The sequence below is a fragment of the Alosa pseudoharengus genome, unplaced genomic scaffold (genome assembly GCF_046254945.1).
Source record: "Alosa pseudoharengus isolate Yale_2024_CS ecotype anadromous, Long Island Sound unplaced genomic scaffold, YU_APseudo_1.1 YU_APseudo_1.1_scf_5, whole genome shotgun sequence".
NCBI lineage: Eukaryota > Metazoa > Chordata > Actinopteri > Clupeiformes > Clupeidae > Alosa > Alosa pseudoharengus.
In genome coordinates, this window is record NW_027468837.1 from 18,782,947 (window position 1) to 18,794,534 (window position 11,588).

Here is an 11,588-nt window from a genome sequence, read left to right on the forward strand (position 1 = left end):
TTCAACATAAAAGTCCTTACCCAAACCAGTATATGTAACCAAAAATATTGGTTTGCTAAGGACTTTTATGTTGAAAAATGTATGTGTGGCGGCCATCTTCTTGCTTTTCAGCTAGTATCGCTAGGTTCACACTGCTGTGGTTCAGTGGTTCACCAAAGCTTCATTTGCCCATCACTAATATATATGAGCAAAGTGTGACAATAGAATTCTAACTATTGGTAGTGCAGCTGCTGGTGGTGGTGCTACTGCTGCTTATTATTATATTTCTTTTACAGCATATAATAGATATTTATGTGTAAAGTCAAAGAAAAGATGGCAGGTGGGAAAAATACACTTTATTATACACAAGAAGGCAACACAGAACATTAATTACAGATTAATTACAGTGAATTTGTCATTTTTATTTGGTAAGGCACAACCACTTCTGGGGAACTATGTACCGGTATGTACTTCTCTCTGTACCTTCTTTGTCAAGGGGTACAGGTGTACTGGTCTGAGCGATGGTGTCATAACTTTTACTTTTTACTATAAAAAAAAAATCTTGTATGAGCTTTATCTTCATATTGTGATGACTACCATATCTTGCTTTAACATAATCAATAATGATATTATAGCAACTATTTAGTGTGCTACATTTTTGTGTTTGTTTTGTCAGCCACTGTTTGATCTCTTGATTACTACCACTACGCCTCCCACTATGTAGAGCTGTGACAATTGATGAATCAATTGATCATAAATTAACAATCATAAATTAACAATGAAATTAATCATTAGTTGCAGCCCAGCTTTGATCGACCAGCCCGTGCTTTGATCCACCAGAGAAAATCACCTGCTGAAGTGCTAAGACGTGGGCCAGATGTGATGTTGATTTGTTGATATGGATAAATGTCATAATCATGAAACAACTGAGCATAATTGCTGTGATGGTTTGTGCTGGTGGTGCCGCTCCTGCTGCTCCTGCTGCAGCTACTGCTACTGCTGCTGCTGGTGCCGCTCCTGATGATGCTGCCGCTCCTCATGGGGGAGGGGGGTGGGGGGTGAGAGCCGCTCCTGATGCTGCTGCTGGGGTGGGGGGATGAGAGGCGCTGTGCCCCAGCGTACTTACTTCACAGTTTGTTGAGCCCGTACCCTAGAGTGGTACCAAACATACAGCCGTAAATGCTGCAGGAAGTGCTGCCTTGTCATGTACGGCAAATGGTGCTTCAGCCGTTTCAACCGTGCATTAAATTGCTCAGCCTGCTGGGTGTTTATGCCTGACAGCTGAGGATAGCTGTCAGCATTATAGCCAACACTGCAACCTGCACACACACAAACAATTGAAGAAAATATAGTATCGTTGTCTTGCATTGACAAGAACAAGTGAACAACAAGTGTAATGCATTGCAGTAAATTGTGTTGCAGAACATTGCTCACCTTTGTGATTCCTCCAGTGCAACCGGTCTATGAGGAACCAGCTGCTCTGGAAGAAAGCTGGATCCCTGTTAAGGCTGAAGCTGTGCAGCCTGCATGCATTGTCATAAATGATAACATCCGGTGCTGAAACCCATATAAAGAATGTAGACAGAAATCAATAGTTGCAGAAAATTTGTCGAAATTGGTACTACCAAAAACATGAAGGAAGTTTTTACCGGTCAGCCATTTGGTCTTCAATGCGGTAAATGGCAAGTCAACGGACTCTGGAGACTCCATTACCGCATGATGTGGCCCTCCTCAGCCATATTCCTCAAAAGGGGCAAAATAAATGGGGCCTCCTTCTCGGCAACCACCAGAAGTTGAGCCCATTCATCTTGCCCAGTTAGACCTTCCCCATACCTCTTCAGGGCCTCCCTGAGGTGTGGGGACTTGATCAGAATTCGATCACTATGACTATTGGAATGAAAAGCAAAATTGATGACTGTCATTTATTTTGTATAATTATATTTGTATAATATAATCTTGACATATGTCATACTATGACTGATGTTCATTTGTAAATACATATCAGAAAAGTTGAAGGATTGCATACATATACAGTACAATGTTAAAAAATACTTATCTTCCTTCTTTCCCTTGGTCTTTCCCTTGGTCCTGAGTGGGCGGTGTAGCCTGGGGCTGCTTGGCAAACCGGCGATGATAACCAAGCCATCCATCACCACAGCCCTGCAAGGAGCACATATCTGTTGTTATATGTTCAGTTGTGTTCAATTGTAATGCTGCTACTAGTATAGCTACTACTACTACTACTAATAATAATAATAATAGCAATAGTGATGATGATGATGATGATGATGATCATGGTGATGATAATCCAACCTTGGATTAGGCCCGCATTGAGGACAACAAAAGCCCTCAACCACTTGGATGTCCACCAATTTAAGGAACGACAGCCATGCCCACCGAAACCTCTTGTACGTGATTATCTCCTCCACCCCATAGTAAAATAACAAAGCAGTGGAATTGCTAACGTTTAGCCATTTTTAGCCAAAAAAACTCACTTATGTTAGCCAAAAAAACTCACTTATGTTGGTCCGATAAGTATGAAATCAGAATATGTTGAACAACGGGACATCACAAACAAGCCAGGCTCAGTTTGGAGTCAGTGGATTATTCCCGGAAGGAGATAAACGGTTTGAAAAATACAAGGTTTACCTCTTCTGGCACAGTAACGCTAGGTGCTAGAGGGATGGGACCAAGAGGCACAGCACAGCCTTGAGGCCCCTGACAACTGCTCCAAAGGTGGGATCTCTGAGACACTCACAAAAAAAACTGTGAAGGAAAAACTTTCAAAAAGTTGACCACTCCCACTTCAGAGGTGGAGTTGTGGGTGGTAGCATGGAGCTACAAGGCTGAAATTCAAGTCAGACCTTCAGCACATGACCCACATGGAGCGTGCAAAGTTTCATCTCTCTAGCTGTAACGCAAAGCATTGTGCTGGCAAAAACGACTTTTTTGGCGATTTAACATTTAGCCATTTTTACATTTTTAGCCAAAAACCTCACTTATGTTGGTCCGATAAGTATGAAATCAGATTATGTTGAACAACGGGACATCACAAACAAGCCAGGCTCAGTTTGGAGTCAGTGGATTATTCCCAGAAAGAGATAAACGGTTTGAAACGTACAAGGTTTACCTCTTCTGGCACGGTAACGCTAGGTGCTAGAGGGATGGGACCAAGAGGCACAGCACAGCCTTGAGACCCCTGACAACTGCTCCAAAGGTGGGATTTCTGAGACACCCACAAAGAAAACTGTGAAAGAAAAACATAAAAAAAGTTGACCACTCCCATTTCAGAGGTGGAGTTTTGGGTGGTAGCATGGAGCTACGAGGCTAAAATTCAAGTCAGACCTTCTGCACATGACCCACATGGAGTGTGCAAAGTTTCATCCCTCTAGCTGTAACGCAAAGCATTGTGTCTGCAAAAAAATATTTTTTGCCGATTTAACATTTAGCCATTTTTACATTTTTAGGCAAAAACCTCACTTATGTTGGTCCGATAAGTATGAAATCAGATTATGTTGAACAACGGGACATCACAAACAAGCCAGGCTCAGTTTGGAGTCAGTGGATTATTCCCAGAAGGAGATAAACGGTTTGAAACGTACAAGGTTTACCTCTTCTGGCACGGTAACGCTAGGTGCTAGAGGGATGGGACCAAGAGGCACAGCACAGCCTTGAGACCCCTGACAACTGCTCCAAAGGTGGGATCTCTGAGACACCCACAAAGAAAACTGTGAAAGAAAAACATAAAAAAAGTTGACCACTCCCATTTCAGAGGTGGAGTTTTGGGTGGTAGCATGGAGCTACGAGGCTAAAATTCAAGTCAGACCTTCTGCACATGACCCACATGGAGTGTGCAAAGTTTCATCCCTCTAGCTGTAACGCAAAGCATTGTGTCTGCAAAAAAATATTTTTTGCCGATTTAACATTTAGCCATTTTTACATTTTTAGCCAAAAACCTCACTTATGTTGGTCCGATAAGTATGAAATCAGATTATGTTGAACAACGGGACATCACAAACAAGCCAGGCTCAGTTTGGAGTCAGTGGATTATTCCCAGAAGGAGATAAACGGTTTGAAACGTACAAGGTTTACCTCTTCTGGCACGGTAACGCTAGGTGCTAGAGGGATGGGACCAAGAGGCACAGCACAGCCTTGAGACCCCTGACAACTGCTCCAAAGGTGGGATCTCTGAGACACCCACAAAGAAAACTGTGAAAGAAAAACATAAAAAAAGTTGACCACTCCCATTTCAGAGGTGGAGTTTTGGGTGGTAGCATGGAGCTACGAGGCTAAAATTCAAGTCAGACCTTCTGCACATGACCCACATGGAGTGTGCAAAGTTTCATCCCTCTAGCTGTAACGCAAAGCATTGTGTCTGCAAAAAAATATTTTTTTAATATTTAACATTTAGCCATTTATCATTTTTTAGCCAAAAGACACAAATATGTTGGTCAGGTCAGTATTGGCGTTGCTATGGTGGTTACTATGGTCATATTATGGTGGTTGCTAGGTTGTTGCTAGGGTAATTTGAATGGTTGCTATGGTGTTGCTAGGGTAAATATGGTGGTTGCTATGCAAAATAACATGATTGCTATGGTGGTTGTTAGGGTAAGCATGTTGGTTGCTATGGTGGTTGCTAGCTTGACATTATTCAAGTGGTTGCTAGGGTAATTAAGATGGTTGCTAGGGTGTTGCTAGGGTAATTAAGGTGGTTGCTTCGGTGTTGCTAGGGTACATATGGTGGTTGCTATGCAAAATAACAAAGCAGTGGAATTGCTAACGTTTAGCCATTTTTACATTTTTAGCCAAAAAAACTCACTTATGTTGGTCCGATAAGTATGAAATCAGAATATGTTGAACAACGGGACATCACAAACAAGCCAGGCTCAGTTTTGAGTTGGTGGATTATTCCCGGAAGGAGATAAATGGTTCGAAACGTACAAGGTTTACCTCTTCTGGCACGGTAACGCTAGGTGCTAGAGGGATGGGACCAAGAGGCACAGCACAGCCTTGAGACCCCTGACAACTGCTCCAAAGGTGGGATTTCTGAGACACCCACAAAGAAAACTGTGAAAGAAAAACATAAAAAAAGTTGACCACTCCCATTTCAGAGGTGGAGTTTTGGGTGGTAGCATGGAGCTACGAGGCTAAAATTCAAGTCAGACCTTCTGCACATGACCCACATGGAGTGTGCAAAGTTTCATCCCTCTAGCTGTAACGCAAAGCATTGTGTCTGCAAAAAAATATTTTTTGCCGATTTAACATTTAGCCATTTTTACATTTTTAGCCAAAAACCTCACTTATGTTGGTCCGATAAGTATGAAATCAGAATATGTTGAACAACGGGACATCACAAACAAGCCAGGCTCAGTTTGGAGTCAGTGGATTATTCCCAGAAGGAGATAAACAGTTTGAAACGTACAAGGTTTACCTCTTCTGGCACGGTAACGCTAGGGGCTAGAGGGATGGGACCAAGAGGCACGGCACAGCCTTGAGGCCCCTGACAACTGCTCCAAAGGTGGGATCTCTGAGACACCCACAAAAAAAACTGTGAAGGAAAAACATAAAAAAAGTTGACCACTCCCACTTCAGAGGTGGAGTTGTGGGTGGTAGCATGGAGCTACAAGGCTGAAATTCAAGTCAGACCTTTAGCACATGACCCACATGGAGCGTGCAAAGTTTCATCTCTCTAGCTGTAACGCAAAGCATTGTGCTGGCAAAAACAACTTTTTTGGCGATTTAACATTTAGCCATTTTTACATTTTTAGCCAAAAACCTCACTTATGTTGGTCCGATAAGTATGAAATCAGATTATGTTGAACAACGGGACATCACAAACAAGCCAGGCTCAGTTTGGAGTCAGTGGATTATTCCCAGAAGGAGATAAACGGTTTGAAACGTACAAGGTTTACCTCTTCTGGCACGGTAACGCTAGGTGCTAGAGGGATGGGACCAAGAGGCACAGCACAGCCTTGAGACCCCTGACAACTGCTCCAAAGGTGGGATCTCTGAGACACCCACAAAGAAAACTGTGAAAGAAAAACATAAAAAAAGTTGACCACTCCCATTTCAGAGGTGGAGTTTTGGGTGGTAGCATGGAGCTACGAGGCTAAAATTCAAGTCAGACCTTCTGCACATGACCCACATGGAGTGTGCAAAGTTTCATCCCTCTAGCTGTAACGCAAAGCATTGTGTCTGCAAAAAAATATTTTTTTAATATTTAACATTTAGCCATTTATCATTTTTTAGCCAAAAAACACACATATGTTGGTCAGGTCAGTATTGGCGTTGCTATGGTGGTTACTATGGTCATATTATGGTGGTTGCTAGGTTGTTGCTAGGGTAATTTGAATGGTTGCTATGGTGTTGCTAGGGTAGATATGGTGGTTGCTATGCAAAATAACATGGTGGCTATGGTGGTTGTTAGGGTAAGCATCTTGGTTGCTATGGTGGTTGCTAGCTTGACATTATTCAAGTGGTTGCTATGGTAATTAAGATGGTTGCTAGGGTGTTGCTAGGGTAATTAAGGTGGTTGCTTGGGTGTTGCTAGGGTACATATGGTGGTTGCTATGCAAAATAACAAAGCAGTGGAATTGCTAACGTTTAGCCATTTTTACATTTTTAGCCAAAAAAACTCACTTATGTTGGTCCGATAAGTATGAAATCAGAATATGTTGAACAACGGGACATCACAAACAAGCCAGGCTCAGTTTGGAGTCGGTGGATTATTCCCGGAAGGAGATAAACTGTTCGAAACTGTTTGAAACGTACAAGGTTTCTCTCTTCTGGCGCGGTAACGCTAGGTGCTAGAGGGATGGGACCAAGACGAACGGCACCGCCTTGAGGCCCCTGACAACTGCTCCAAAGGTGGGATCTCTGAGACACTCACAAAAAAAACTGTGAAGGAAAAACTTTAATAAAGTTGACCACTCCCACTTCAGAGGTGGAGTTTTGGGTGGTAGCATGGAGCTACGAGGCTGAAATTCAAGTCAGACCTTCTGCACACGACCCACATTGCATTGTGTCTGCAAATTTTTGTTTTTTGACTATTTAACATTTAACCATTTTTCAATTTTTTTTAAAAAAACACACTGTTGGTCAGGTCAGTAATGGCGTTGCTATGGTGGTTACTATGGTCATATTATGGTGGTTGCTAAGTTGTTGCTAGGGTAATTTGAATGGTTGCTATGGTGTTGCTAGGGTAGATATGGTGGTTGCTATGCAAAATAACATGGTTGCTATGGTGGTTGTTAGGGTAAGCATGTTGGTTGCTATGGTGGTTGCTAGCTTGAAGGTGGGCCATGTGTTAATGTATGTTAACTCACATGTATAAGTGACAGGCTTTCAGAAAATATATGGTTTGCATGGCTGAAACTGCTTTGCCTTTATATTGGAGCTAAAAAAAAAAAAAGCCTGTCACTTGTACATGTGAGTTAACATACATTAGCACATGGTCCACCTTCCTGCAAACTTTGGAGGACATAAATGTATACATGGCTCTATTTTGTAATTTGGCGAATGAATGGGGCATATGATGTTTTGAGCTCCAACACAAAGGCAAAGCAGTTGCAGCCATGAAAACTATGTATTTTCTGAATATGATGTACCATAGTAAATAGGAAGGTGTGACATGTCTTAATTCATATTAATTGACATCTACAGGATAGGTGTAACAGCGTTGATTCCTCCGAGAGAGTGCGTGTGTGTGTGTGTGAGTGAGTGAGTGAGTGAGTGTGTGTGTGTGTCTGTCTAATACTGTACATACCGATTGGCTCTGTATTCTCAAGTCCATGCAGGTCCTTCCCAGTTGAAAATGAAGAGGCCACATTATCTGAAGGAGATCAATAGGAACCTTGCTTTAAATCCCCATCCAAGAGCAATTATGCCTACAGTTAGTGTTCTTTTTTCAAAAACAGTCAACAACAACCATCAGCCCACCAAAACAACACACAACAACAATTGCACACACAACAACACATACACCACAGAACAACAACAACAACAACAACAACAACAACAACAGACAGCCACAGCAGGACAACACAAGCGGAACATAACATAATTCTGTGATGTTGTAATACCTCTATAATATTCTATAGACGCTATAGTATTTCTATAGTAGTCTTATATATTAATTCTAAGACTGATTTCTGAACACTGGACACTCAGGTTAAAATAATATATACTACTGAACACTCCAGATTAAATCATATGTACTATACCCTTCCTTACATTGCTAACCTCTTCCAACTTACAATCACTGCCAGAGTCGAATGTCCGAAGAATGCCGAGCAATACATTTTGAGAGAAAGAAAATTAAAAATATGAATGTGTTCAATGCAAATGCAAGATGGACATACCAAGGACCACTGGTCAAATTATGTGGGATAGGGATTTGGGGTGGAAAGGAAAACACATCAGAACAGCTTCTTTCTGAAAGGGGAAGAATATTTTTTTCAATAATTCATTCATTTATTTATCTGACCACTGGGCCACAGGAAATCATCATGTGTTCACTAATACATGGATTGCCCTGTAAACAAGACAATTCTTTGGTGCAATGTTATTTTTGTTTCCCCATAACAGCTGGGCATCTCAACAGCTACAACCACAAACTCATGACTAGATGGCTACCTCAGTGCAGTATTGTATCGGCCAGTTGATTTATTTGAAGAAAATATTGTAGTAATACTGCAATATTGTTATAATATCCATCTCTTCTAAGTTACTGCAACAGAGAATTATAAGATTCAACGTTTGTTTTGAACTGTCCATTTTGATGAAGTTTGCCTATTGCCAGCGCTAGCTTATTAGCTTTTTCATTGCGTGCATGTAACATCGATGTGTATAGAATGATCCATTCCATCATTGAAAATGTATCGTTTTATTATCAAAGTACACTAGAAAAGAAAATGGAAACATTACCCAATAGCCAACTATCAAGGTGAACAGTAAGTTATATTGACATTAAACGGGACATTGCTTACTTACATCACCGGCGGCATGGTAAGACACGGGGCAGGCAGACTGCTGCCAGCTGTTGTCTTAAAACCTAGGCCTATTGACGTGATCTCCTTGTTTTCTTATACTTGCAAAACTTGGAAGCGAACAAGGCAGAACAGGAGTTTAACTGACCACGAAAAAATACATACTTTTGTACCAATTTACCAAGGCTGACCACAACATCCATCCCTATGCATCTATCTGGGCTGCGCAGCCGAGGAGTGAACAATTATGTCGCAAACTAATGACATCAATAGGACGTGATGGAAAATTTCTCCGATTTGAACTGGACTTTCGCCACTTTTTTAAAAAAGTATGTCCGAGAACTTTATAGCAGTCACCTTCCAAACAGTCCACAAATCTCAAACAAACTACTAAATATATCGCGGATGTTTAACAAGGCTCAAATTAAAATATTACAGCTTTACCAGGCTATTATTATTAAAATTAGGCTCGCTCGTAGCCTATTAAAGGCACGCTCGCTTATACCAATTAAAAAAACAAAACACTATCGCCAATAAATATTAAATATCCTACAGATGTGCGTGATAGGTCATGTTATCCAACTAAAATAGGGTAGCAGTTTAAACACACATTTTGAAACAGAAACAATAGCAAACACGAGCAAATGAACGGATTTAAGCTAGCCTACTGTAGCCTACCTGTGAAAACCATTGCAAGCTCGAGGAAGCCTATTTCAGGCTATCGCGCATGTGCGAATTATTGACAATTGCGTACATTACTGTACGCATTGGCGTGCACAGGTTTGCGTCCGGAATCATACGCATGGCGAGTGTGATCGGGTTGGTGGTGCACAGACTTAAGTAGGTTCTCGAAGTTAAAAGTATGCCTACTTTAAAAGGTGCTTCAACAAAGTTACAACTACAAAACAAATAGCTCTTCTTCCTCCTCAAGCAGTTACTAGGCCTACTACATTTAAACAGAAGTTTTGCCTATTCTATTCGGTTGTGCCGTCGGTTGTGCCGTCCATCCTTTCATACACAACGCAGAGTGATTGAGGGAGAGATGATGTTGTTGATATGATCTGACCTCTGTTGATCTGCAGCTCTGTAGGTTGCAGATTCACTCACAGACACACACACACATTGAGCTCTACCAACTATGTAATGTGTCCAAAAGTGACGAAGACAGTGATCAGGTCAAATCCAAAGTGCTGCAGAGATCTCTGTGTCCTGGAAGAGACAGAAAACACACACGATTATCTGTGTGAGTGTGTGCTCATACTCTCCATCATCGTCAGGGTGATGCAGAATGTTTCTGTCAAATGGGAAAAAAGTGTCGTACTGGGCTTGTTCCTGCATTCTCCGGCCGTGCTGCTGCGTCTCCAGGTACCATGGAACTCTGGAATGCGTCTCCAGGTGTCGTGGGATTTGATGGTGTTCCAGAAGCTGCTGTCGTCAATCAGTGTCCACTGTCATATTACAGATCTCCAGCCACGACAACTGACGCTTGAACTCATCAAACAACATGAAATGGAGGAGAGGAGAGGATAGAAGGAGGGAGAGGAGGAAGAGGAAGGAGAAGAATAGAGTAGGATAGAAGAGGGGGATAAGAGAGGAGAGGGAGAGATTTACTACATTAGCTGGTTTTTGTCTATTATCATAATAGTAATCCCCTGTAATCCCCCATTTCTTATAGTCATACTGTATATATGTTTGTGTGTTCAGGTTAGATTCTTACCAGAACTCTCGCTCAGCAGGGTCGATAGAGTTCCACTCCGAGGAGCTGGCATGAAGGTGCACTGTGAGTAGGCGCTCTCTCCCCTCCTCACTGTTTTTAAAGATAGTATTGCTTGTGTGTGAATTATGGACATTTTATGAATATTTGCTTTGCCTGACGAACTCCCTTGAATGTTATGGACAATTCCGAACTTTTGCTTGAACGCACCCTGCATCGCGGAAGCCCTGCAAGAGCAGGAGTGCCAACGAGAAACATTGAGCCCCTTGCACACACACACACACACGCACGTACATACACACCCACACCCACAGCCGGCGCAGCACAAGGTTTGCCCGGAGTGTGTGCGATGCCTGCTTACGAACAGAGACAATTGTTTGCCTGTCAGTTTCCGCGAGTGAAACGCCAACACGGAAGTTAGCGCTGGCTGCGCTAACAGTACCAAACCAGCCGCCACAAGTCTCCATACTCATACAGCCCTGAAACATCTCATGCATACGGGTGAGGTACCCACTCGCATGTAACACTGCACACATCACATTATCTCCCTGGTCTATTCATTAAACAAAACGCCATACTTACCTCTTGTGTTCCTCCACCTTCAGTCACCACTGCCAAACGGAAGCATGCGCCATTTGTGTAGTATTTGTAATGCCATCTTGACTTTGGGTATGGGGAATGATGTCGCGAAGGGGGTTTGGAAGTGTGCTTTGTGTTGCTATGCATCTGTTGAATGTTATATGTTTATGGGCTTTACGTGTAGCATAGCAAAGATTTGTGGGATGGGTTTGAGGTACATGTTATTGTTTGGTTTGTGTTTGATGACTTAAACACTGGTTGTGTACAAATATGATGGTGATTAATGGTACAGTCCAATGATGTGTTTAGTCAATTATCTGGTTAGCCAA

The 11,588-nt window shown here is 42.1% G+C and overlaps 1 long non-coding RNA gene across 6 annotated transcripts; it reads right to left on the bottom strand.

The window, feature by feature from the left end:
* Positions 1-320: 320 nt before the first annotated feature.
* On the bottom strand, positions 321-10,698 carry LOC143103651 (uncharacterized). 6 transcript variants are annotated; one of them, XR_012982931.1, is made up of 9 exons: positions 10,684-10,698; positions 10,288-10,457; positions 9,645-10,175; positions 8,971-9,076; positions 8,340-8,412; positions 7,745-7,810; positions 1,629-2,139; positions 1,414-1,536; positions 321-1,298 (listed from the first exon to the last, which is right to left on the bottom strand). It is a non-coding gene; the product is annotated as an uncharacterized LOC143103651 (long non-coding RNA). The 6 variants fall into 6 exon arrangements; XR_012982930.1 differs by lacking the exon at positions 10,684-10,698 and having other exon boundaries at positions 10,288-10,585; XR_012982932.1 differs by lacking the exons at positions 8,971-9,076; positions 10,684-10,698 and having other exon boundaries at positions 10,288-10,583.
* Positions 10,699-11,588: the final 890 nt, after the last annotated feature.